The sequence below is a fragment of the Lissotriton vulgaris genome, chromosome 7 (assembly GCF_964263255.1).
Source record: "Lissotriton vulgaris chromosome 7, aLisVul1.2, whole genome shotgun sequence".
Classification (NCBI taxonomy): domain Eukaryota; kingdom Metazoa; phylum Chordata; class Amphibia; order Caudata; family Salamandridae; genus Lissotriton; species Lissotriton vulgaris.
Genome location: NC_141695.1, coordinates 1,681,466,045 through 1,681,491,381, shown reverse-complemented (window position 1 = coordinate 1,681,491,381; position 25,337 = coordinate 1,681,466,045). Strand labels below are relative to the sequence as shown.

Below are 25,337 nucleotides of genomic sequence, written 5' to 3'. Positions count from 1 at the left end.
ACAGACAGCATTTTTTCCATTGAAATAGCCACTATATTTGCACAGACATGCAGTTTTACTGATGAAACTATATAGCAAACAAATGATAATGTATGGAAATCAGGTTTCAGTGAATAAGGTTTCAGTGAATATCTATCATTTGCATATCACCAAGTAAAGTGTTTTGATTTGTTTCGTTGCTTTTAAAATATTTATTTGCATCTCACTTCAGAATAACAAAAAAATGTGCTTTTTTTTTCTTTCCTAACTGCTGAATGCATAAAGTTAATTTACAGGTATTTACATTTTCTTGGGCGTTACAAACAAATGACATATTACAGCCTTTCCTTTCACACTCCCTGTACCCCAGCAAGATTGTCATATAACTCACTTTACTTATCTTTCTCTGACTGCTAAGTAAGAGGAGTATGTAAACACCAATCCCCACGTATCAAAAAACATAAGCACCAATTTGTCAGAAGGCATAGCCTGACATTTGACCTCTATCTTTGAAGCGCAGAAAATGTGACACGATAAATACAGATTTTGAATGCATTTTCATTTATTGCTTGGCCTTTCGCGACCCACCAAGAATCGGCTCACGACCCACAGTTTGGTAAACACTGTTCTAGTATTTGGTATAAAGTGTACCCAGGGCTAGTAAGTTATATGCCACTAGTCAACTGCAGCACTTATTGTTCCATCACTACAGTGACAAGTAAAGCATAGCTCTAGGTCTGCCAATGCAGCCTAGTTGGGCCCCTGTTAAACTGCCAACCCTCAATGGCAAAATAAACCCTTTTGCTTTTCAAAACCTTTCTTTTTAATATTTATAAGTCACTGCTAGGAAAAGCCTCAGTATAACAAGGCATGGTGTTCAATATTAAATAGCGGTACATGTTTATTTTATACTTTACATGTCCTGACTGTTAAACTCAAATTTGTAGCAAGGCCAGTGGCCTTATTGCCTAACGTAGAGCTAACTTCCTTTTAGGACCACCCAATTTAGTACTCCAAGGTATCAAATTAATTGTTACATAAATCTGAAGTAATGCTGATGTCAGCTTTAAGGTAACTTTTATTACCAAGGTGACTTCAAAGTTCACCACTTTCTTGCCCCAAACATCTAGTCGCCGCTTCTGATTAATTGCAGCAGTTGTCACCCATGACAGTTTAAGAGGTGTGAAGTGCTCCTAGGAAGGGGAACTAAGATTCTGCTGGAAGGAGGAGATGTGACTCCTCCTTTCAGATTGGTCTATTGAAGGTGGCTAAAGATGGCCCAGCTTCAAAAGAGCTACAGCCTCTGCAAAGCAAATGTGTCACACCCTAGCTTGCCCGCTCCGCTTTGTAGGTAGGCAGCTGGCCTCTCCTCCAGAAAGGAAAAAAACTGAAGCAGAACCAGAGGGGTGGCCCAATATACTGGACACACATTAGGGGTGTGCTCATGGCTTTGTCCCAGGGAAAAAATGGTTCCAAGATCTTGGATTTGGGCTGAGAGAAACTGTTGGATTGTTGTGTTCCACCTCCCATCAAATAATGTAAGCGTGGGTAAGGTTGCCCCCTAGAAATTGTAACCTCTTTGGCTAGTGAGTTCTTCGCACATACAAAATGGAAATTGGCATAAAAGTTACACACCTGGCCTTCAGCCTCAGAACACTGCTGAACTCTGAAAGAACAGTAGAAGGACTGCACTTATCAGACCTGTGGACTCCAGAAAGAAAGGCTGCGCCAAAGGAAGACTGCACCATCTGCATCTACTGGTCAAGACAGGACTTCAGAAAGAGAAAGGGCTGCTCCTGCTGTGGAAAGAGAGATCCCAAAGGTTGGATCTGCTCCCGCTTAGGCAAAGCACTAGTGAGTGGACTCTATGGCTAATTGGCTAGCCTCCTGCTAAGCTTCAGGGACACAAAAAATAAAGAAGCCCTACACCTGCAGAGTGCCCAGCTGAGCAGTTTGCCCTGGACTCCACTGTTGTAGTCGAGAGATGGAGTCCTAACCTCCAGGAGGTCCCTCACACATCCTGGACCCTTGGCTAGTTGTAGAGTGCACTCTTTCTCTCAATAGGACTGCAACTTGTGAGCCACTTTAACATCTTTTGAACAGAATCTGAGGCTATTCGACTACAGCTACTTGGAGGTTTGTGGGAAGCCTCGAACGCCATTGAGAACCAAGGCTTTTACCAAACCCCTGGACTTCACTTATCAGTTAATGTCTACGCTAAGACTGGACTTTAGCTGCAGAGAATGCAACCCACCTTACCGTCGACATAAAACAGAGCCTGAAAAGGTTCTAAGTTTGAAGTTAATATCTTTACCGGGATCAACTCAGAGGCCTCTTCCAACCCAGACTTAAGTAGCGATCAGCCTGAAACTTGTCTTTGTCTTGGATCCTTGTGTTCGGCGCTCATAGACTATCACTAAGAGTGAAAAGCAGTGATTTGCACTCTTTTCCAAACATTTTGGCGTGGGAAGCAGTGATTTATGAAAATCTTAAAAAAATTATATTTCAAGCTCCCTTCATCTGATTTATGTCATTTTAGTGTCTACTTAAATGAAATACTATATTTTATTTTTTTAATTGGAGTAGGATTTCTATTGGGTCGTGTTTCTTATTTATTCCGTTTTTTGGGGTTGATAAATACTTTAAACTTGTTTTCCTTGGAGTTAAGCCTGACTGCTCTGTGCCACAACACCAAGGACTGAGCCAAGGTTTGATTTAAAGAAACGGATTAGTGATAATATTACTTGGTGAGGTCACCCTACCACTCCAACTTATTAACCACCTTTTTCACACCTTGGTAGCATTTTGTAAATTAGGCCCCCTTAGTCTATGCCTTACAAAATTATAAAAGACCATTACAGAGTTATCAGATTTTAGTGCATGACCAGAAACAGTGGAAAAGTGTCCTCTCTTTGGGCCACAATGATGCATTCCAGTGAAGTGCTGGGGCACCAGTCATCTTTAGTAATCCTTTGTGTACTTTCTATATCTTTGGATCTCAGAACATCTCACCTAATCTTGCATTGAAGCCATGCCAGGACTTTTTTCTTGAGAGCCTCTCTAAATTCACTCCTAAATCTTTTTATATATTTTGCTAGGATAAAGTTTTATTTGTCCTTAATCATCTCACTGAAAGGAATAATCCATTGAGACAAAAAAACAGTTCTCTTTACCAAACTATACATCGCTAACAATCACCATCAAAAGATACTCCAGAATGTTCCTTTTATGATGTCTGCATGGGTTTCCAGACCTATTGTGACTTATTTCACTAGTTGGCCCCTTTAAGTGGCAGTTTATCAACACAGAGAATGGGTTACTATGGGTTTGCCTCTCTTTGTTGTTCCCTCTGTTCATAATGTTAAATGTTTTGCATTTGTCTTGTGGGTTGGGTATAAGTGGGAACAAGTACACTGCCTGGGCAGTCTGAGGCATAACTGGTTCCTATGGCAGGTAGGGTTGTATAGTCTGCCTCTTGATACCTGAGGTTACTCTAGCCGCAACTACTTTTCTGCAGTCACTGACCAATCAAAGGACAGAGGGCATATTTACAATAAATTGGGGAGCGCTGTGTAGCTACACCTAGCCCAATGTCAATACATCATCGTTCCAGTCCTGAATATGGACTTTGTTATTCTTTAACATCAACTATGATTCTAATTCATTCAAATGAAGCAACCCATGACTACAACTTCCAGAATGCACTGCGTTGTCAAATGAAAGCCCTGGACTGGAAACATGATGCCCTCATGACATGGAGCTAATGGCAGCCCTAGTCTAAAGCATGGTGCAAAACTCTGGGTAGGGCCCAGGATGTGCATACAACTTCTCACCACTCTGCACTGACATCTGAGAGCACAGCTAAACTACATGCTATCAAATATCTCCTTTATACTGAGCTGTTCAAACAAGCCCTCTAAAGACTGGTAACGCGGGACGCAGCGGCCGACCAATGATGGAAAAGGGCTCACCTTGCAATCTGGCTGGATTCCCACTACCCTCGATCTGCAGCCTGGCCCTCTCCAATGAGCTGCTCTTCAGCCATGACCAGTATTTAATTTGTAAAAAAAAAAACAGGGTTGTACAATATCAAGTTACTTAGTATTGATTCCATCTCACGCCTCTTTTTCCCACCACTCCACACTTCCTGTCTCTTCATCTCATTCTTGAGGACTCCTTTTCCACCTCCCTTTTCCCTTTGTCGCTGTTCATTCAAGCACTGAGGCCACTCAGCCAGAAACCACAAACCTGCATTCCTTGAAAAATTACAAAAGCAGTTGCTTGTTTGAGTTCAACTTGTCACTGTTTATCTACATAGCCTGTTGGCAGGCGGGGCAAATAAATTCCAATATTTATTATGCAACTTTTGTAGAAAACTTGCCTATAACCCATCATTAAGGATCAGGATGTTGAAGGATCTTTGAGTTGTTTCTGGGGGTAGCCGCAGTGCCAGAATTTAGGCTTCACTTGATACTTTTGTTACATCTTGGCTGGTCATGACCAGTATTTAATTTGTGAGAAAAATAAGTGTATGGACCTAAAATTTGTCTTAGAGGACTACTGCCGGCAATGTCGAGATTCAGGGTTGTACAATACCAAGTATGCTTAGTATTGATTCCATCTCACGCCTCTTTTTCCCACCACTCCACACTTCCGGTCTCTTCATCTTATTCTTGTAGACTCCTTTTCCAACTCTCCTTTCCCTTTGTCACTGTTAATTCAAGCACTGAGGCCACTCAGCCAGAAACCAAGAACCTGCATTCCTTGAAAAATACCAAAACCAGTCACTTATTTGAGTTCAACTGGTCGCTGTTTATTTACATCGCCCGTTAGCAGACGGAGCACATAAATTCCAATATTTATTATGCTACTTTTGTAGCAAACTTGGCTACACTCCGTCATCAGGGACCAGGAAGTGGAACGATCCTTGAGTTGTTTAGTCTCTGGGGGTAGCCGCAGTGCCAGGAGTTAGGCTTCACTTGTTACCTTTGTTACATCTTGGTTGGTAATTAGCTACCACCAGGCCTTGAGCTGTGTCTTGCCCTGCAGTTTGGTATCGCCAGGCCTACTGTTACCCTTCTCCACCTGACCCTCTTTCTGACTGAAGGGGTGACACCATCATCATGATCGTGAGGTTACGCGCTCATGTGACTGTTTACTGTTACGATTTACCTTTAACTGGGTTCCTTCCTTTCAGGCGCGGGTGGGTAAAAGTTGCCCGCCACTGATGTTTCCTTTTGTTAAAGCGGCCTATTCAAGTGCATGGGCCAATTAGTGTGACTCGCCGTTCGTTTGAATTCTATGTCAGGAAGCGGAGGCGAGGATTATGCATACCTTTCTTCACCAGCAAGTTCAAAGGTTATAGAAAAAACATATGTCCTTGAACTACAACTCCTATAAACCTCGGGAGTAACCATGGCCACCAACAGTCCAATCATAGTCCACAACATTAGGCCATATAACACTGTTGTTGCCGTAGTCCTTCCTCTTTCTTCACTGCTGACCCGTCGGTTAAGTCCCTTCTCTCCTTCACTGTGACTGTTTGAAGTTAGCTGATCGGGTTGTGGTTGCTGATTCTAAATTTTCCTGTGATAGTTTTGCATCTGCTGTCACTTTTCGCGAGTGCCTTCTTTAGCGGGTCCTCCCGCTCCTTTGGTCTGCGCAGTAGGCTTCTGGCTCGAGTGCGTCTTTCGTTTACAGCTCGGGTGCGCTAGGTGGCGCTGTTTCGCGCCGTCACCGCATCCATCGCTCCACAGTGCCCTTCGCGCCGCCAGTGGATGATCTTGCGCTGAGGGATAGGAGCGTTTGCTCGTGCCTTTATTCCCTCGTCTCCTCGCCTGACACCGCCGCAGCGGTAAACTAGACAGGCTTAGCCCTTAATTTGCATTTTTCAGCCGATCAGGGCTCCTGCCTGTCACCACCTCGGGTGGCTGCGCCTCAGGGCACTGGCGAGGGAGCGGCCCCCCTTAACGTTATTGGGGCGTTTTTTCCACAATTTGGTGCCCTTCCCTCCTTGAGAATGCAATCCCAACAGGAGCATGATTATTTACCCTCTGTATCCTCTGTGAAAGAACAGGTTCCCCAATCACGCATTCCTCCAGAGGTGGACAGACTCCTCTCTTCGGCCATTGCCCAGTCGCTGGCCCCTCTCCAGGAAAGTGTGAATAAACTGTTCGCCCAGTTCTTCAAAGGCACGGGGATCCTGGGGTACGGGGGAGCCGGGCCTAGCGGTGTGCTACCTGCTCATCAGGGTAAGGCTCTTAAGTGTGACGCGGGGCAACTGGCGAGTTTCAGTCGCCCTACTGAAGCCTTCCATAAGAGTGTGCGCACGCTTTGAGACGCACCCTACTGGGAGTACGACTTACCCGGAGTTACCGGTGACGATGTCACCATGGAGTTTGACCCCGATGAGGGGTTCCCCGATGTGGGGGAGGGTGATGGCGAGGAGGAAGAGGATTCTTCTGACGACCTTCAGGAGTCCAGCAGGTCATGGCGTCCGCAATCTTCCGCCTCAGATGCGGGGAAGGGGAGGCTTCCGCAGCAGATATGTTTGACCCAACATGCATTTTCAGGCCCAGGTCCGCAGAATGGTTCCCTAACAAGCAGGTGGCCGACTATGTCGCCCACAAGATTAGAACCCCCCTTGACAATGAGATTAGGGCGAGGCTTCGGTCGGATGCCCTAGGCCATCCCTCCCCAAAAGAGTCACATTAACACCGGATATAGACCCCAAATTATGTATTTTTCTCTCGAAATACATGAAAGACCCTAAGAAGGGGATAGATAGACCATGGAGAGCCTGCCAAGACAAGCTCTTGGACGTGGTAAGGCCGCTGACCAAGATCATCGAATTGGCAGAGAGGGCCAGGGAGTCTGGCTAACCCCTTCCCACGGACGACGTGGCGGGATGGGCAGGGATGGGCACAGAGGGCTATGTGCCTTCTTGGCAATGCCAACTGTGCCCTCTCGGCCGAGCAACGTTGGTCCCTGTTGCTTAAGATCGATCCCAAACTTGGGGAGCTCTCTTCTTCGGAGGCTGGCCCGATAGCTCAGGGCTCCTTATTAGGTGACCCTTATGTCAAGGAGCTGGTGAAATTTGTGTCTACCTTCTCGGCATTGGATAAGGCGCACGCTTCAATGAAGATCTTCCCCGGGAAGGTTTTCGGCTGGGCCAGAAGAGGCAGGGGTCACTCCTCCGGCGGCCACTCCTCCCAAGGCCCTAACAGACAGCAAGCCAAGAGGATTAACGGGTGGCACGATGGCAGTCAGGGAAAATTCTATCCCTCTCGAGGCGGTAGAGGGAAGAACAACCGAGGGCGTGGAGGAATGCAGAACAACTCCGGTGGATACAACGGCGTTACTCTGTTGTATCCTGTTAGAGTGGGGGGAAGAATTGCCCAGTTCTTTCACGAGTGGGCAGGGCTCACCTCAGATCCGTGGGTGCTAGAGACCCTCAGAGGGTTCCATATAGAGTTCTACGGGACCCCAGTACAGGCTTCCTGTCCTCGCCCGCTAGTGTTCTCCTCATAGGACAAGGCCCTTATAGATCAGGAGGTACACAAACTTTTGTCCAAAGGGGCTAATGGTCATGCAGATCTCCACCCCAGAGGGTTCTTGAGCAACATCTTTCTAGTAGAAAAGAAGGAAAAAGGCTTCCGCCCACCCATCAACCTCCGAGCTTTCAACGAGTGGCTGGTTTACCGCCACTTCAAGATGGAGGGGATCCACCTCCTCAGGGATCTCCTTCTTCAGGACGATTGGTTGGCTTGGCTAGCCCTCAAAGACGTTTTCCTATCGGTCCCCATTGTTCCCCCGCACTGCTGGTTCCTCCAATTCCAGTGGAGAGATCAGGTTTTCGAGTTCCAGACCCTGCCCTTCGGTCTGTCGTCAGCACCTTGGTGCTTTACGAAGCTCCTCAAGCCGGTGGTGGAACACCTCCGGACGTTGGGCATCCGGTTGATCATTTATCTGGACGATATTCTTTTGATGGAACAGTCCAGGAAGCAACTGCTAGCTCATTTGGAGACCACCATCTCTCTCGTCCAAAATCTGGGATTTACCATCAACAGTCAGAAGTCTGACCTAATCTTGCAACAGAGCATGGTGTTTTTGGGGTTCCGGATAGACTCCAGGGCAGCGACCCTGAACCTCCTGGAGCAGAAGATTTGCAATATCAAGAAAGAGTTACGGAAGGTTCTCCGGCGGGACAGGATCTCCTTACGCCAGTTGGCCAGGATTGTTGGTTTATTGTTGTCTTCAATACAGGCTATCTTTCCGGGACCACTACATTACTGAGCCCTTCAGAGGCTGAAGGCGTCCCATCTGCGGAGGGGACTTACATACTCCAAACTGGTCTCTCTGACCCAGGAGGCCAGGACGGAACTCCAGTGGTGGATCGATCACATGGAGGCGTGGAACAGTCGGGCGATCTTTGGCTCCCAACCGGATCTGGTGATAGAGTCCGATGCCAGCCAGCTGGGCTGGGGTGCCAGATGCGGACCGGTCTCCTTGGGAGGCAGATGGATGGAGGAGGAGCTGTCCCTGCAAACCAACTGCCTGGAGCTCCTGGCGGGCTCTTTTGCTATTCGGTCCTTCACGAGAGACAAAGCATCTTGCTGTGTTCTTCTCCGCATGGACAACACAACGGCGGTGCAATACATCAACCACCTGGGTGGCACTCGCTCCAGGGCTTTAGCGGAGCTGGCCAAGGACTTTTGGCACTACTGCCTCCAGCGCCAGATATCAGTCACGGCCGAGTATCTACCGGGAACGCAGAACTCGGTGGCGGATTGGAGCTCCAGGCACTTCCGGGATGCCAGCGACTGGAGGTTGGACCCAGCAGTCTTCCAGGTTCTGACGGATACATGGGTCCCTGCCAAGTAGATCTGTTTTCCTCCAGATGAACGCCCAGGTTCTCCGGTACTTCAGCTGGAGGCCGGATCCCGGGGCGGAGGCAGTGGATGCTTTCCTTCAGGACTGGTCAGCAATTCAAGCCTACGCATTTCCCCCCTTCCTGTTTATTCAGAGGGTGGCGGCACAAGCGCACCGACAGAGAGCTTCCCTTATCTTGGTTACGCCGATCTGGCAATCTCAAGCGTGGTTCCCTTTGCTCCTGGAATTGTCCTGGGACTCACTGATCCGCCTGCCGCTATACAACAAGGCTATCTTCATCTTATGGCATGGAGGATTTCAGGCGACTTTGGATGGACAACACACTTTCGCAGGACGCTCAATTCCTCATCCAGCAGGCGTGGGCCCCAGGGACCACCAAGAGATACAGATCTGCATGGAGGCGATGGGTACGGTGGTGTATGGCGAAACACCTGGATCCCGTGGGCGCCAGCGTTCCTGATATAGTGGATTTCCTAGCTGAACTGTTTCAGGAAGGGTTGGCATATTGTACCATCAATTCCTTCAGATCTGCCATCTCAGCAGGCCATATTCCTGTCGACAGGGCTCCAGTGGGGGAGCACCCCTGGGTGAGTAAGCTCCTCAAAGGCATCAGGATTTCTCGACCTCCCGAGCCCTGATACGCAGGCCTTTGGGACGTCAACCTGGTTTTCCACTTGTTGTTATCCTGGCAAGATAACCACTATCTATCCAGAAAGGAGATCTCAGCGAAACTGGCAATGCTACTCGGCCTTATCTCTTGTAAGAGGGCTTCGGATGTAAGGGCCCTCAACATTACGGTAAGGGTTTTTACCACCGAAGGGGTTACTTTTACCATCTCCAGGAGAACAAAGACGAGTACAAGGTCAGTAACTTATCCTGCTTTCCCTGATTCTCGGAAAATTGTGTGTGGTTAGATGCCTAAAGACCTATGAGGACATGACATTGGAGGTACGACCTCCGGGGGAACGGCAACTCCTGATTGCCATTAAATAACCTTTCAAAGCAGTGTCTTCTCCGCTCCGACCATTGTTCGATGGGTCAGATGGATAATGTCAGAGGCTGGCATCGATTCTAGGCAATTTGGTGCACATTCTACCAGTGGGGCTATGGCTTCCAAGGCTATCCAGGTTGGAGGTAGGTTGGAAGCTATTATGAATGCGGCGGATTGGTCCTCTGAGTCAACTTTTAAGAAGTTTTACTTCAAACCTATCCATGAAGCGGCAGCATTGGTGGTAAGTAAGCTTTAAAAATGCATAATCCTCGCCTCCGCTTCCTGACATAGAATGAGAAATTTCCTAGTTGGCATGAAGGAAAGTTTCAATTCTATTAAGGACGCGGAGGCGAGGATTATCCCCCTCGGGCCGGTTATACCTTTGCCTCCCACCCTCAAGGAAGGGATACTATGCTTACGAGGGAGTGCAAGGTCCAGGTTCCGTCTTATCAGGGAAGTGCTGTGCTTTGATTTCTACGGGGTTCTTGTTGTTTCATGAAGATGATGGTGTTATGATTGTTTGTATTGCTCAATTGCTAAGCTCTGTGGTTTTATGGATGGATAAGGTGATACGTGTATCGCACCAGTCATGCTTTATCCTTGGTTACAGATTCAATTTTGATGACCATGGTTGTTTGATGGAATTTTGTCCTTGATTGTTGTGACCAAGAGAGTTCTCAATATCTTCCCAATATCCTCCTAGGTTCAGACTCCAGGACGGAATAAGTTTCGGAGAGCTTAACTTCCTGCAGCAGAGAAAGAGCAAGGACTACGGCAACGACAGTGTTATATGGCCTAATGTTGTGGACTATGATTGGACTGTTGGTGGCCATGGTTATTCCCGAGGTTCATGGGAGTTGTAGTTCAAGGAAATATGTTTTACTATAACCTTTGAACTTGCTGTTGAATAAAGAGTGAATTGAATTGAAACTTTCCTTCATGCTAACTAGGAAATTTCTCATTTTGCTTTCTAACTTTACTGGCTTCAAGGAGAAGTCCACTCAGGCCCAGTTTTAGCAATGGGTCTTGGTGGGCCAGACCCAATTAAACTTGACCTTTGACCCTGCCAGTCATGGCAGAAGAGACCATCGAGAACGCACCTGTAAAGTACTTCCTCCATGTCGACAAAAGTTGTGATGTTTTATCACTTTGTCACTTTAATTATAATATAACTAGAACACATTTTGGAGTCTACTTTTAGTGATTACAGTTTTAAGCATGTATATAAGGAGGAAAAGATACCTGCTTTAATTGATTTTCCCAATTTTTGTACTGATTTGGACATTAAATACTTATCTTGTGGTTAAAGAAAACACAGCCAGGGGCTCAGCTTGTGCCTAAGTCAAGCTGCAGTTGGGCCATGTGAGGTTGGCGGAGTGGGGATAGGGGTTTACTTGCCAATGATGCATTAAGTGCCGTGACCCCAGGGCCCAGGGCCCAGGGCCCAGGGCTCAGGGCTCAGGGCTATGAGCAGCCTTCTGCACCTCAATTTTGCCTGTTTGTCTGTGGGAGTTTTGAGAGAGTGTATGTATTTTACCATGTGTATGGTGTGCACATTAATATAGTGTAGGATGCAGCATGCATCATACCATTCAGAGAGTGGCAATACATGCCTGTATGGATGAGCAGCCACGAGGGAATCATAAATGTATGCTCATTACCTAAGAATAAATGTGGAATTACATTGCCTACTAGAGTGTGTATGTGTGTGTCTGTTGACTGCCATATGTTGTGACAAACAAATTTAAAAAGTGTTATCTCAAGTAAGATATTGCGCGGGCTGGATTTCTTCTCACCAGTACGGCAAGGTTACAAATGTGAGCATTTCATATTTTGATATCTTGTTACAGTACGTTGCACATTGCCTGGTTTCAGTCAGAGCCACTAGGTTTATGCAATTTTGCGTCTGTAGCGTTTGTTTGCCTGATAATTATGGATTTTCTACTTGATCCAATATATGCTGCATAATCTGTTTGTATGAAAAAAAAGTGTTTCTAGATCAAACAGATCAAAAGTTACTAAAAATGTTGCAAAATGGTTGCAGCGCAGATGAATGCCCTTCGCAAAGGTTGACTGGTCACCCTTCTGTTGCTTATAGTGATACTTGGGTGTTAAACCTGTACTAATGAGATGCAACCTATGCCCTGCAAGTATCTACAAGTGTAAAAACAAAAGCCAAAATAATAAAGTAATAATATATCAAAATGTGCTGGATTACGCAGCATAATATGCATTGATTGCTGCACAATTTAGTCGACCCTGCTGCATAAGTTCAGTGGCCCTGGTTATAATGATCTTACTCTTTGTCTAATCACATCTACTCACAATGGGATTGATAATAATTCAGTTAAATAAAGGGCTACCATGGGTTATGCAATGTGGCATAATATACACGTGGTGATAATTATGCTAATTATCTAAACTTACGTCAGAACTAAATAATTAATTGCACAGATATATTTTAAATTTACTTTTCTGACGATTTGCCACAAACAAAATATTATTTTCTGTAAAATGTTTAGTATCTGCGTACAACAAAACAAATACTTTATACAGCTATATTAAAAACAAAATATATACAATTTGTAAGACAAAATGTAATCTGTTCTATTTGGTCACATTCCCTAAATATCATTTGTTTACATTTTACATGTCTTGGTTTGATAAGGCCCGCGATTACAGTCAGAGTTCACACAGCTGATAATCCATCCACAGAAACTGTAGAGTTTGTGGTCCCTGGTCCTTCAGGGCCCTAATCTGCATCATATACACATTCAGAAAATACATGCTTCTGCTCGCCTCAAATAACTTATTGTGTTATTTTGCACACGAGAAAGAGTTCACAGCAAACCTCTATACTGATGACTTTGTAAGGCAATTTTCAAGGAACAAGAGGGCCTGTATTACAGATAGGGTACACTGTCCTAGTTTGCACCACAGCGCACCTTAAAACAGATGTGTCCACCAAAACAGGGACAGTTCACCCTATTACAATGAATGCCCTGCCCTGAGTGCCCTCAGGACAGCCGGGGGTAGTATAGTCTATGAAATATGGAGCAGCCGTTTGCAAGAATAGACATACATGTTTTATAATGGGGATGGCTGGCTGCCTTCCTTTTAAAGAGGGTAGAGAGATCCTCTTGCAGGCAGTTGGATTGAGTGACTGTACCTGGCTGCAGGGGGATATATGGGGGGGGGGGGCATAGGACCCCTTTCCTCCCGGAGGGCTAGCTTAAGGTGGCACACGGACAGTGCGCCTTCTTTTTAGGTTTTGACTAGCGATGCATGCGTACGAAGTACGCATGCGCTAGGAAAAATCTTATGATCTGTGTGTGGAGTCGGGTCTACGCCCCCTCCTCTCATTGGCTAGCTCCATAAATGGAGGCTAACCATTGGGAGTTGGCTCTGTCCGTCAATGCCGGACCAGATTCGGGGGCGTTCCCGAGAATTTTTGGCTTTTGGCTACGTCAGCCGAAAGCCTGTCCTCGGGAACGCCCCCGAATCTGGTCCGGCATTGACGGCACCCAGAAGATGTCCATTGCTTTTCGTTTTAGGGCTGACTTCTGTGCAGTATTGTTTTTGTGACCTGTGCCCTTCTAAATTCTCTTTCGCCTGATCAACACCGCGGCCCGGGGGCCAGAAGCACCCTGCAAAGATCATTCGCCCTGATCGGAGGCTGCCGCGGTGAAGATCGAGCCGCTGCGCTCCCATTGGCTGAGAGAGCCGAGCCCCCTCACCAACGCCGCGACGGGATAGGCCCGTGCGGCGCAGCGTCATTGCCGTTGTCGTGCCGTGATTGGCTGCAGAGCGGAGCGTCATCGTAGGCCTGACCCGGGAGCCGCACTGCCATTGGCTGACTCCCGGGTGAACAAAGAGGCTCGTCGCAAGTGCTGTAACGTGATAGGCTGGTCCATCGGGACCTCCGTAGGAGCCGCCGAGAGCCGGGATGGAAGTGCACCTCGGCGAGGAGAGAGTGAGCTGACCCCGCCGAGGGATCTTGCGTGAAGGATCTCTGCCCCCCCTGGCCTGAGTCCCCGCGCTGGAGCGCCAAGTCAGCTCCCCGCCGCTCCATGAGGACCTGGCATTGCCGGCACCCTTCCTGCTTGTGACGCGCTACTCACTTATTCAGGTAAGTGCGGTTAGTTTTGAATGTGTATATTTTTTCTTTTTATGTTCTATGTTAATCTTTCCTCTCTCTCCACCGTGAGCCCGTTCTCGCCTCCCCTCCCGCTGCCGAGCTTCGACCGAGGAGGGGCGGCGGCAGAAAGGAAGGAGGGCTGCAGGCAGAGCAGAATTCAATCTCTATCGCACTTTTTTTATTACGTCTCTTATTCTCCCAGAATAGCGCACATTCTTCTTTCACTTTCTCAAGGGAAATCATGGCAAAAACGCGTTTGAATGTGATTTATTCATGTCAACTGAAAAAAATGCAATGGAAAACATCCACTGGTATATCCGTCCGCGACCCAACCCCCGCCGCCTCTTCGTTAAATGAGGTCTGCTGCATCTTACTCAGGAAAGTATTCTGTTTCCCTCTCAACTCCCACAAAATACAGGTAACGCTCTCTCCCTCCAGAACGTGCTGCACTACCTCTGACCCATGCCCTTGCTCGCTTTGTTTTCATGTCATGTCTTTTTATCCATCCTTCCCTTCCTCGTTTTGCTCTTTTCAGACCCTCTTTTCTTTCTACTGTCTGTTTTTTATTTACTTAATTGTTTAGGTCGTGTCTACCAGACAGTACAAGCTCTCTGGTTGCGAAATAAATACTGTGCGTTTACCAAGAATATACATAGGTTTGGAGCCCCACCATTGCTTAGCATTCGTTGGCTTTACTGACGCTTTCATTTGACTGCTTATTTTATGGGCTTTGTTGTTAATCTTGTGTTTGTCCCCCCACTGCATATTGCTTTGTAAGTACTCCATGCTAGTGCAGGAAAGCGTGAACTAATATGTGCACTGGAAGACTGAAGCTCTGTATAAAAATTATATATTCATATAGTCTGCTGCATCTTACTCAGGAAAGTATTCTGTTTCCCTCTCAACTCCCACAAAATACAGGTAACGCTCTCTCCCTCCAGGACGTGCTGCACTACCTCTGACCCATGCCCTTGCTCGCTTTGTTTTCATGTCATGTCTTTTTATCCATCCTTCCCTTCCTCGTTTTGCTCTTTTCAGACCCTCTTTTCTTTCTACTGTCTGTTTTTTATTTACTTAATTGTTTAGGTCGTGTCTACCAGACAGTACAAGCTCTCTGGTTGCGAAATAAATACTGTGCGTTTACCAAGAATATACATAGGTTTGGAGCCCCACCATTGCTTAGCATTCGTTGGCTTTACTGACGCTTTCATTTGAATGCTTATTTTATGGGCTTTGTTGTTAATCTTGTGTTTGTCCCCCCACTACGTATTGCTTTGTAAGTACTCCATGCTAGTGCAGAAAAGCGTGAACTAATATGTGCACTGGAAGACTGAAGCTCTGTATAAAAATTATATATTCATATAACTAAATAATGTGCAAATCGATGGGGTTTCTATAATAGATGATACATAAAACAGGCAACTGTGAAGCATGGTCCTGTATTGCCATCGAAGGGTTCTAGTGACGTCTGCAATCAAGAGGGCAAAGTCTGTGTGGTTTGAAAATGTGCCCATAATTCCGGAAGAGACCAGAAATGCCTCAACGTACCATTTATTTATCTAAGGCGTATGTTTAGAGCTGTTCTAGGAGCACTACAGGATGCTTTTGGTCTATTCTGTCAGTTGGGTGCCCAGTCCATCCATATTTCTGTCACCGCTCTCGACGACCACCAAAGAGTATTAACCATGTTCTGCGGCATAATGAAACTTGAGGGGGTCGCCCTTTAAAGTACATGGACTCAGTGCAGCCCCTAGGACACACAGGCAACAGTCCCCTCTGCTGACACAGACCAAAGGCTGCATGTAATACCGATAACTGAGCACCGTACACTCTGAGGCCAGTCCTAAAAGGCCAAGCCCGGCCTCTCTCCTGCAATAATCAGCAAAGCAACACTAATGACCCCTAGCCCCATCTCAACCTGGCCCGAGTCTTGCTTGGCACCGGTGTGCTGAACACTGCGGATGTGAATGGGGTTAAGATGGACTGAGAAGGAGCAAGTGGGTTCTGGTGGATATGAATGGAGTTCGTTTTATTGGCTGTGTGGTGTTTGAATGCACTGGGTAAGGCAGGTTGGTTCATATTGGGAATGGGGTTCTAGTGTACTGGGTAGAGCCAGGCTGAATTTGCTTTTAAGAAAGCGTCACTCATAGTCGTTGAAATGTACTCATAATTGCACTGAAATTTTGAAAATGTCACACATAGCTATCTGACACCTTGCCAGCTATGTGTAGTCCCTTTTCTGTTTGTGTAAAATATCCTGCTTTTTGGCTTTAAAATTCTGGTCACCCTACCTATCAACAAAAGGCACGCAACTCAACAAGCCTAGCAGCACAATGTGTGCTTTCACAATCCCTAACATATATTAGGGATTGTGAAAGCACACATCGTGCTGTTATGTATCAACCAATATCCTCATTGTATTTATTCCTTCGAGAGGGCAGCAGTGATTACTGCCTCTAGGCTTGATATATTCAGGGATCCTCTCTACTTTATCACACAGAATGAAAACATGTTACATAGAGTGAACACCATTTAGCAAGCTGAAGATTAGATATTAAAACTTTAATTCTATGCTGCGCTTTGTCACCAATAATGAAGGCATTCTTGCTGTGGTTGACAAAATGCACCAGCCAGTATCCTAATTGGTGCCTGCCTCCTAAATCACCAAAAAGGATTATAGATACTCCCAAAATGTTATGTACTTCTGATCAATGCAATTAATTTCTCTTTTTTCACTCAATATATTGACATGTTTTGCACTGCTGGTGGTGCCCACTCCCAGCCTGCCCACTCCCAGCCTGCCCTCTCCCGGCCTGCCCTCTCCCGGCCTGCCCTCTCCCGGCCTGCCCTCTCCCGGCCTGCCCACTCCCGGCCTGCCCACTCCCGGCCTGCCCACTCCCAGCCTGTTTTCTCCCAGCCTGCCCTTTCCTCAGCCTGTCCCCAGCCTGTCCTCTCCCAGCCTGTCCACTTCCAGCCTGTCCCCTCCATGCCCTTTCCCAGCCATTCCTCTCCCAGCCTGTCCACTTCCAGCCTGCCCTCTCCCAGCCTGTCCCCTCCCTGCCCTCTCCCAGCCTGCCCTCTCCCAGCCTGTCCCCTCCCTGCCCTCTCCCAGCCTGTCCTCTCCCTGCCTGTTGTCGTGTCCCGGCGGCAGCAGGCAGGAGCGTGCACTGCGTCCCCGAAGTAACAGCCCTAAAGCAAGCAAGCAAGAAGTACGCCCCCCTCCCACCAATCCCTGTTAGGTAGTGGAAACTGTCCAAACTGGGGTGCAGACAGCCCCTCTCACCTTTCGGCCTGGTACCACTGCACCAGCCGCACTACTTCCCTACTGACCATTCTACACTTAAGCCCCGTCTAAATTACAATTCCTGCTTGTGACCCTTTTGCCTGCTTGTGCTTGTTTTCATGGCCCTGTTGCCTGCTTGTGCCTCCGTGTGCCCCTGTTGCCTGCTTGTGCCTCCGTTTTCGTGCCCCTGTCGCCTGCTTGTGCCTCAGTTTTCGTGCCCCTCTTGCCTGCTTGTGCCTCAGTTTTCGTGACCCTGTTGCCTGCTTGTGCCTCCGTGTGCCCCTGTTGCCTGCTTGTGCCTCCGTGTGCCCCTGTTGCCTGCTTGTGCCTCCGTGTGCCCCTGTTGCCTGCTTGTGCCCCTGTTGCCTGCTTGTGCTGTGTGGGTGTGTGGAGGGCTCTGTGTGGCTGTGTGTGTGGGAAGCTTTGTGTGGCTGTGTGTGTGGCAAGCTTTGTGTGGCTGTGTGTGTGGGAAGCTTTGTGTGGCTGTGTGTGTGGGGGGCTCTGTGTGGCTGTGTGTGTGGGGGGGCTCTGTGTGGCTGTGTGTGTGGGGCTCTGTGTGGGTGTGTGTGGGGGGGGATCTGTGTGTGTTTGTGTGTGTCATTTGCAAGAGATAAAGCTAGTGGCAATGACAATGCCATTTATTTATGTTAAAAAAAACATAAATAAAAATAATGTCAAGAGCAATGCCAATAGCTCTAACTTTAACAAAGGCAAAACCATTGCATTGTAAATGCTTGTTGTGACATACTGTCAGTGCGCATCCTAAGGGCGATTTGCTTCTGTGCCAGGATCCATAACATGGGATTGGCATAGAGGCAACGTGATTCCCTCACTCGCATGGTGAAACACCCGCTGAAGATAGCGCTGGCTTGACATGTGTGCCAGTGCTATCAGTATCACAGACAAGGCTGCACCTGCAGCCTCTTTCATAATACCATAGTGCTCCGGGGGAGGACAAAGCGGGTCCATATGCCTGTTGTGTCTAATATGGCCCCAGAATGTACCTTTTTTAATGCAATTTCCAGTTTTGAAATTGTTAGGCATGAAAACTGGTCCCAAATGTGAAGAATACTGCTTTCTATTTTTCCAATTGTGTTGCTGTTTTTAAACTATTTTTTAATCAATGAAAGTACACTGAAGAATGGCATGAGAATTAACAGTTTTAAAGTTTATAGTGTGCCACAAAATACTTGCTAGGTAAATTACAAGGAATAAATAGCCAGTGTTCCTAGTGCAAAGATGGCAAGGCCTGGGTGTGATGCAGTGCTTAATTTGAGTCAGTGGTTTCTGGTGCTCTGCACCAGCACTTAATCATCAACATCGCCGCTTGAGCACCAGCGAGATTAAGTGATTCGTCCAGAATTACAGGCTGTTGAGCCAACGCCGGAACTCGAACCTAGGTCCCCAGCTCTGAAGTCTGCAGCTCTGGCCATTACACCACAACCTCTCCCTGCTTGTATGGTGTTAGGCAGCACTAGCAGGAGAAATGGGCTGGTCGAAGCTGCCACCGGGTGAGAGCCCAACACTTATTTTTTTACAAATTAACTGCTGGTGTGATGGCAAGGACCTCCTGAAGCTTGAACTACTATTACAATCTGCTTGGTTTCTAGATGCTTGTGTTGTAGTCTGGCCTACAAGAAATCCTGAGGGATGGCACTGCACAAACATCAGTTCTTAAACTCAAATAACTGTCTATATTCTCTGTACGCCTCTTTAGAAGAAGATGTGATGTAAATCTATGGCTTGTGGGTTACCTTCAGAATAGACTAAGATTGGACCCATATTGACCCACCCGAACACACTTTGGCCCATCCAGATACAATTTCCTGGAACAAGGCGTGTCCCCCAACTCCACTTCTGATGAGACAACCTTCTTCATTGCAGTGGCTCCTTCCATTCTTTTTCCTTTGTTGCATATCTGTGAGCAACCTCTGGGTAATTGGGCCCACGGTTGAGTTAACGTTCTGGCCTATGAGATGAGGCTTCCTATGTGGGGAGGCCTTCGTCATTTCCTATGTGTAAAGAACGTTATGAATAAATAATATGCAGGGAAACCATGGTCAATTTAAAATTCCTCCCAATCTACCAGTAACCACACTGCTCATGAAAATCATGGTAACGCACCTGTGGCCCGCCGAATCACAGGACGCTAGAAAATAATCTCCATTAAAGTGCCCCATAATGGGGCCTGTTGGGTTTTGCACCAAGCACTCAACATGGAACATGACCCAATGAAGCATGACAGCTCTGTGGGTGAGGGCCTGTGCATCCTAAAAGGGACATCTCTTGTGGCCTGAAGGGCCAACGTGAAGAATATTTTAGCCATGTACCTCTTATACCTTCAGAACGTCACACCATCTATATTTATAGCTACATTAAGGGAGGACGTATGACAGACTGTTAATTTATCTTGTCCCCTCCCAATCCACACTTTTCCCATCCAACTACATACATGTTCAACATCGGGTGGCCAGTTCTGGAAGGTAGGATGTGTGGGCCTCGGTTTCCCAGAGAGACTCCACTAGCCTTCCCAAAGACAATTGACAGCTGGACAAACCTCTCTCTTTATTTTTTTATAACTCTTTTTATTGCAATGGAAAAGAACATGACCGTGTTAGCCATTACTCTCCCAATAAAAATAGCATACTACACTGTGTTGATCATAAAACATGGACATCACCACAGCAGTGTCAAGCTAGTATTGCTTACCATGTGATCCCGCGGGTCGAAAAACTCCATCTATGTGTTCAGTCTTTGAACCTGTCTTTTTATTGTGTTTTCTTGGGGATTCATTCTGCTTTCCCTGCACAGGTGCTTTATTTGGATGGCAACCAGAAACATATTAGTTTACTTGGCAATATCTAGCAATATGTGTGAACCGTGCAGGGCAGGGATAAAAGCTGCTCTTTTCACTTCCCTAACCTAGTACACAGAAAACGCTGTGTACCATGCACCCTACCAATTTAAAACAAAAGTTAGTCTGCAAAACCCCATCACAGGGTGTTAGACCTGGTTTAATTGGCGTGAGTCTCCCTTCCATTTGTTACTGATTGCCTCCTCTGTTTTTGATCTGTTTTGCTGGTCAGGTGCTTTGGGCACTGTGCCACTGCTATTCAGTGCCACAGTGCAAGTGCTCCCTATGTTAAATTGATGTATTTATTAGTGACTCCATGATTGGGTTATTTGATTTACTTGTCAGACCCTAGTACAGTGCACCATGTGTGCCCAGGGTTTGTAAGTCAAATGTTGCTGGTGGGCTTGCAGCACTGGTTGTGCCACCCACAGAAACAGCTTGTAAAGTGTGTCTCAGGCCTGCCTCAGCAGAGCCGGTGTGCAGTCTAGTACTGCCATGTCAACTTGGTAAGTGCACCCACTTGGCAGTCCTTAAAGCTTCCCTTTTCTTCATATCAGACACCCCTAAGGTAGGCCCAAGGGCAGGGTGCATTGTAAGTATACGGTAGGACATGCCATGGTGTTTGTGTGGCATGTCCTATAGAGAATTACAGCCATTTTCGTTTTTCACTATTGCAAGGTTACCAGTCCCCATAGGCCAGAATGGGCAGTTTGATTATAACATCTTATAATCCTAACTGACCCAGGGAACATGGTAGAAATTCGAATTCAGTATGCCTGAACTCAGAATGATAAAATACATATTTTAGAGAAGTTAGGGGCATATTATCAAGCCTGTGCGCTAAAATTATCGCCGCTTTATCGGCCGAAAACGGCCGATAAAGCGGCGATAATGGGCTTGATAATATGCTCTGTGGAATTCCAATCGAAGCCCATGTTAGATGTCTTCACATCTAACATGTGCTTCGATTGGAATTCCATAGAGTATATTATCAAGCCCATTATCGCCGCTTTATCGGCCGTTTTCGGCCGATAAAGCGGCGATAATTTTAGCGCACAGGCTTGATAATATGCCCCTTGGTTTTAACATTCTGCATTTGAAAATACCACTTTTAGAAAGTAAGTATTTTCTTGCCTAGCCATCCAGCCTGCCTCTGCTAGCTTGTGTATTGTGTGTCGGGTTTGTGAGTGACAGGGGCTGGGGGATTCCAGGAGACAGAGTGAGTCAGTACAAGGATGAATAGACCGATCTGCATGCAGATGGGTGGGAGGAGTAGCACCTGGGTCTGAATAGGGCTGAATAGACCTATCTGAATGCAAATGGGTGGGCGGAGTAGCACCTGGGTCTGAATAGGTCTGTGCCTGCCTTCCACAATGCTAGCCCCACCTCATGCGGCGTGTCTGATTACCCTAGCCCACCCTGCCAAGGGAAAACAGGAGTCCTGTAAACAAAGTGCTCCAGGACTGCACAGAACTAGTTTAGACTGGGTACAGGACCTTCTGCCTTCAGAGAACAAAGGATTTGCTAGTATAAATATGGGGACACAGACCCCAAGACTTTAGATCACTTCTGGAACAACAAGACGAACCTTTGCCAAGGAGAAGAACCAAGGAAGCTGTAGGAGTTGTCATGCCCCCCTGCCAGTGTGCTGTGTTGCTGGGTTGGCCTTCAGTGGTGTCATCAGTGCCAAGGAGAGGAGAAGGAACTTTCAAAGAACTTTCATCATCTTGCAGAATATTACTCCAAGGGCTTGAACGTGTGCTTGCCTCCTTCTGAAGTCTCAGGGACAAAAGACTTCACCACCAGCTCCCCTCTGAATTTCCTTGCTGGGAATATTGTCTGCAAAAGCCGGTGTGTCACTGGAAGCTGGAAGCGCAACGCATTGAGAAGAAGCTTGTCGCAGCTGTTACCCAATGCATCACCGGAGAATCGTGTCGCAGGGCCTGTCGCCGTTCCAAAGTTACAGAGTTTGCCGCAGGGCGTGCAGTCGTGCACGCATCGTCTGCACGTCGTCGCATCAAGGGCGCCATCTTATCTCATCGCACCGGATTGTTGCATCGTATCGAGGTGCCATCTTGCCGCATTGTAACCAGGCCGCAGTACGAGAATCTACGCATCACCTCCTCTCCGGTAAGGACCAAGACGCATCCACTACTCTGCGCAAGCAATGAGGCGCGACGCATCATCTCCTACGAAGCAAGGAACCGATGCATTTCAAACTCTGTGAGCTTTTTGTTTGTTTTGTGTTACGCATCCAGGTACTTTTGTGAGAACTGTGTCGCATTTACCATCAACTTGAACTAAGTGACTCCTACCATCTTTAAGTCTATTATAAGAACAGTTTTGTGAATTTTTGTCGTTTGTGGTTTTGTGGTAAGTCTATATAAAGAATACTTATTTTTATTAAACCTGCGTAGTGTCCATCTGTAGTGTTTTCACTGTATTACTGTGTGTGTTCACAAATGCTTAACACACTGCCCATGAGATAAGCCTGTCTGCTCGTGCCAAGCTACCAAGGGGGTGAGCAGGGGTTTTGCAGTAGTGTAATCCCCTTTCTCTGACTTAGAAGCAAGGGTCCCTATTTGGTCAAAGGTGTATACCATTGCCAACTAGAGACCCCAAGTTCTAACACAGGGCATGAAGAGAATGAGTGGGTGATATGACAAACAGCCCCTTTGAGAAGGTTTTTTACTGTCCAGTACAAAAAGAAAGAAGCATTTGCAAAGCCAGAAGTCTCGTCTGTGTCTTTAAACCATGCTGTATAACAATGCAGCTGCTGTGCAACATAGCTTATAAAAGAAAAAGCTGCGACGATGCATCCACCTCATTTCGTGTGTGCATGCAATGAACATGGTGTGCCGACCAAAAAACCAAAGCATTTTTTTCAGATTAATAAATAAAAACAAAAAAATACCACAAATGTGCTTTTTTTAATTGCAGTGTAAAAGGAGTAAGTTGGGGCTGAAGCATTATGCAAAGGAGGGAACAAGCAACAAAATGGATAGGGCTTAGGGCAAACGGGGAAGCACATGGGTAAGAGAGTGCAACGTAGAGCACATAGGAAGCATATGGGCAAGATAGAGCAACACGAAAGCGGGTCGGAAGAGAAGCACTTGGGTTATAGAGGGCAACATGAGAAGGAGAAAAGTACATGCGGGAGAAAGCTTGAAAACACAAGCTCTGTTTGAGTGCTTAAACAAAAAGAAAAAAGTAGCTCCCTAAAAGTGAGCAGTCAATGTATAGATGCCAGCCAATAGGAGTGCTGGAAAAGAGGCTATGCTCCATGGGAGAGCAAAGCATGGCATACACGCCAGGACACAAAGGCATGGAATAATAAGCAGGCAAACAAGAATGAAAGTTAAGCAAACCAATAGTAGGCAATTGGCAGGTTGCCAGCCTTTGTATGTACTTGGTAAGCCTAAAATCTGTCTTTTACAACCAAACTACTAGGCTGAACTTAAAAAAGCAATAAAGTAGTATATATATATATATATATATATTGTCAAAAAAAGGCTCCTTCTGACAACCCCTCGCCTTCAGCTGGGGTGGCTCGTTCCGGTGGAGCCACCGGCTTACAATATCCTTTTAGAAACGGCGTTCCTTGCGAGCACTCGGGCGTCGTTAAACAAAACCACAGTCCACGTACCAGTCCACAAAAGTTGAATTTATTGCTCCATAAATCAACGTGACGCCTTTCGCACTCCACAGAGCGCTTGATCACACAAGTTGCTGTCATCAGAACAAACTATTTTAAGTTAACTCGATCATCAACATAGAAAGCAGACAAGCATTTTTTGGTGCCGCCATGTTGGAACTGTCAAATGTACATGCATATAAAACTTTACATTTTCGTCATAATGTACTTGTTATTTCATAATTATATATTTATCTCAATTTAATTTATAATATTGTCATTTAGATAGTAATAAAGGTAAATCTATTTTTTCATGTACTTTTCAGTTCATTTCAAAACAAATTGTTAGAATTGTACCGGACTTTAACACCGAGCTATAGGGATAAAAGCCATGCTATTTAGATGTTCTGACGGTTCGTATAAAGGTCAGAAAGCGCTACCTCGTGTCCCTTGTGATATGTTTGATGGGGGCGTGTTTACGCGGAGGTTTCCATGGTGCCCGTTGGGCGTCGTGAATATCATAGTATGTGAAGAATTGCTTTCACATACTCCAAACAATTGGTCTAGTTTGTAAGGGGACTGTGTTCGAATTAATTCCTTGTTAGTGGAATAGATAGTCATTCGGAAACTGGCTGGTTTTATCCCATATAGTTGGTTAGGTATGTTTGGCCATATCCTTGTGCATAATTATAACAGCTTACATCATCAGTTACATTCCCACTGCTTAATACAGTTAATTTGTATACATTTTAGATAGTCCATATATGTAACAGGGAATGCAACTTCGGCCAATGATAGTTTGGAACCAGGTGACAACCACAAAACAGTGCAAATTGAGCAAACATGAATTCAAATTAAAATTTAAATACTTTCGTTTCCGATGGAGGAAGATGACCACAGTGAAAGGATTAGGGTACTTGTATCGTGGATCTCAAGACATCATCCCTCCCTTTACATCTGTGGGAAAGAAGAGATGAGAAGCATATAATTAGAGCAGGTTTAGAAAAAGAGGAAACATACAATGCTAATCAGATTTTACACATTTCTCACATTTCACTAGCAGTACTGCACATTGTTATTCTTGAAGATATACATTGTATTCTTCATCAATGTTATGGCCTTTTGGGTAACGGGTACATAAGCCTATGATATATCTAGACTCTTTTTGTCTCAGCTTCATCAGCCGGTTACCCCCTCTAGGACCTAGATTGACCTGTTCTAGAACATAGTATGCTAGTTTTTTGGGGTCTGAAAAGTGATGGCTTTCAAATGACGTGATATAGGATATTGTTGGTCCAAATTACTTATAGCACGAGTGTGTGTAGTCATTGTTATTCTACTTCATTCTCTCTGATGTTACTAGTGAGGATGATGTTTCTATCCTCACTAGTAACATCAGTGAGAATGAAGTAGAATATCTGGATACAAAAATCCAAATTAAACAGAACATAAAAAACTAGCATACTATGCTCCAGAACAGGTCAATCTAGGTCCTAGAGGGGGTAACCGGCTGATGAAGCTGAGACAAAAAGAGTCTAGATATATCATAGGCTTATGTACCGTTAC

The 25,337-nt window shown here is 46.1% G+C and overlaps 1 protein-coding gene across 2 annotated transcripts in view; it reads right to left on the bottom strand.

The window, feature by feature from the left end:
* Nucleotides 1–25,337, bottom strand: part of C7H20orf204 (chromosome 7 C20orf204 homolog) — a 117,890-nt gene that overhangs the window by 69,279 nt on the left and 23,274 nt on the right. Inside the window, exon 1 of one of the 2 annotated variants that reach the window (XM_086929062.1) lies at nt 3,951–4,053. The exons of the other annotated variant lie outside the window; for it this stretch is intronic. The gene's annotated coding sequence lies outside the window, so the exon portion shown is untranslated. Of the gene's footprint in view, nt 1–3,950; nt 4,054–25,337 lie in introns of those variants that run through there. 2 annotated transcript variants of the gene reach the window in all.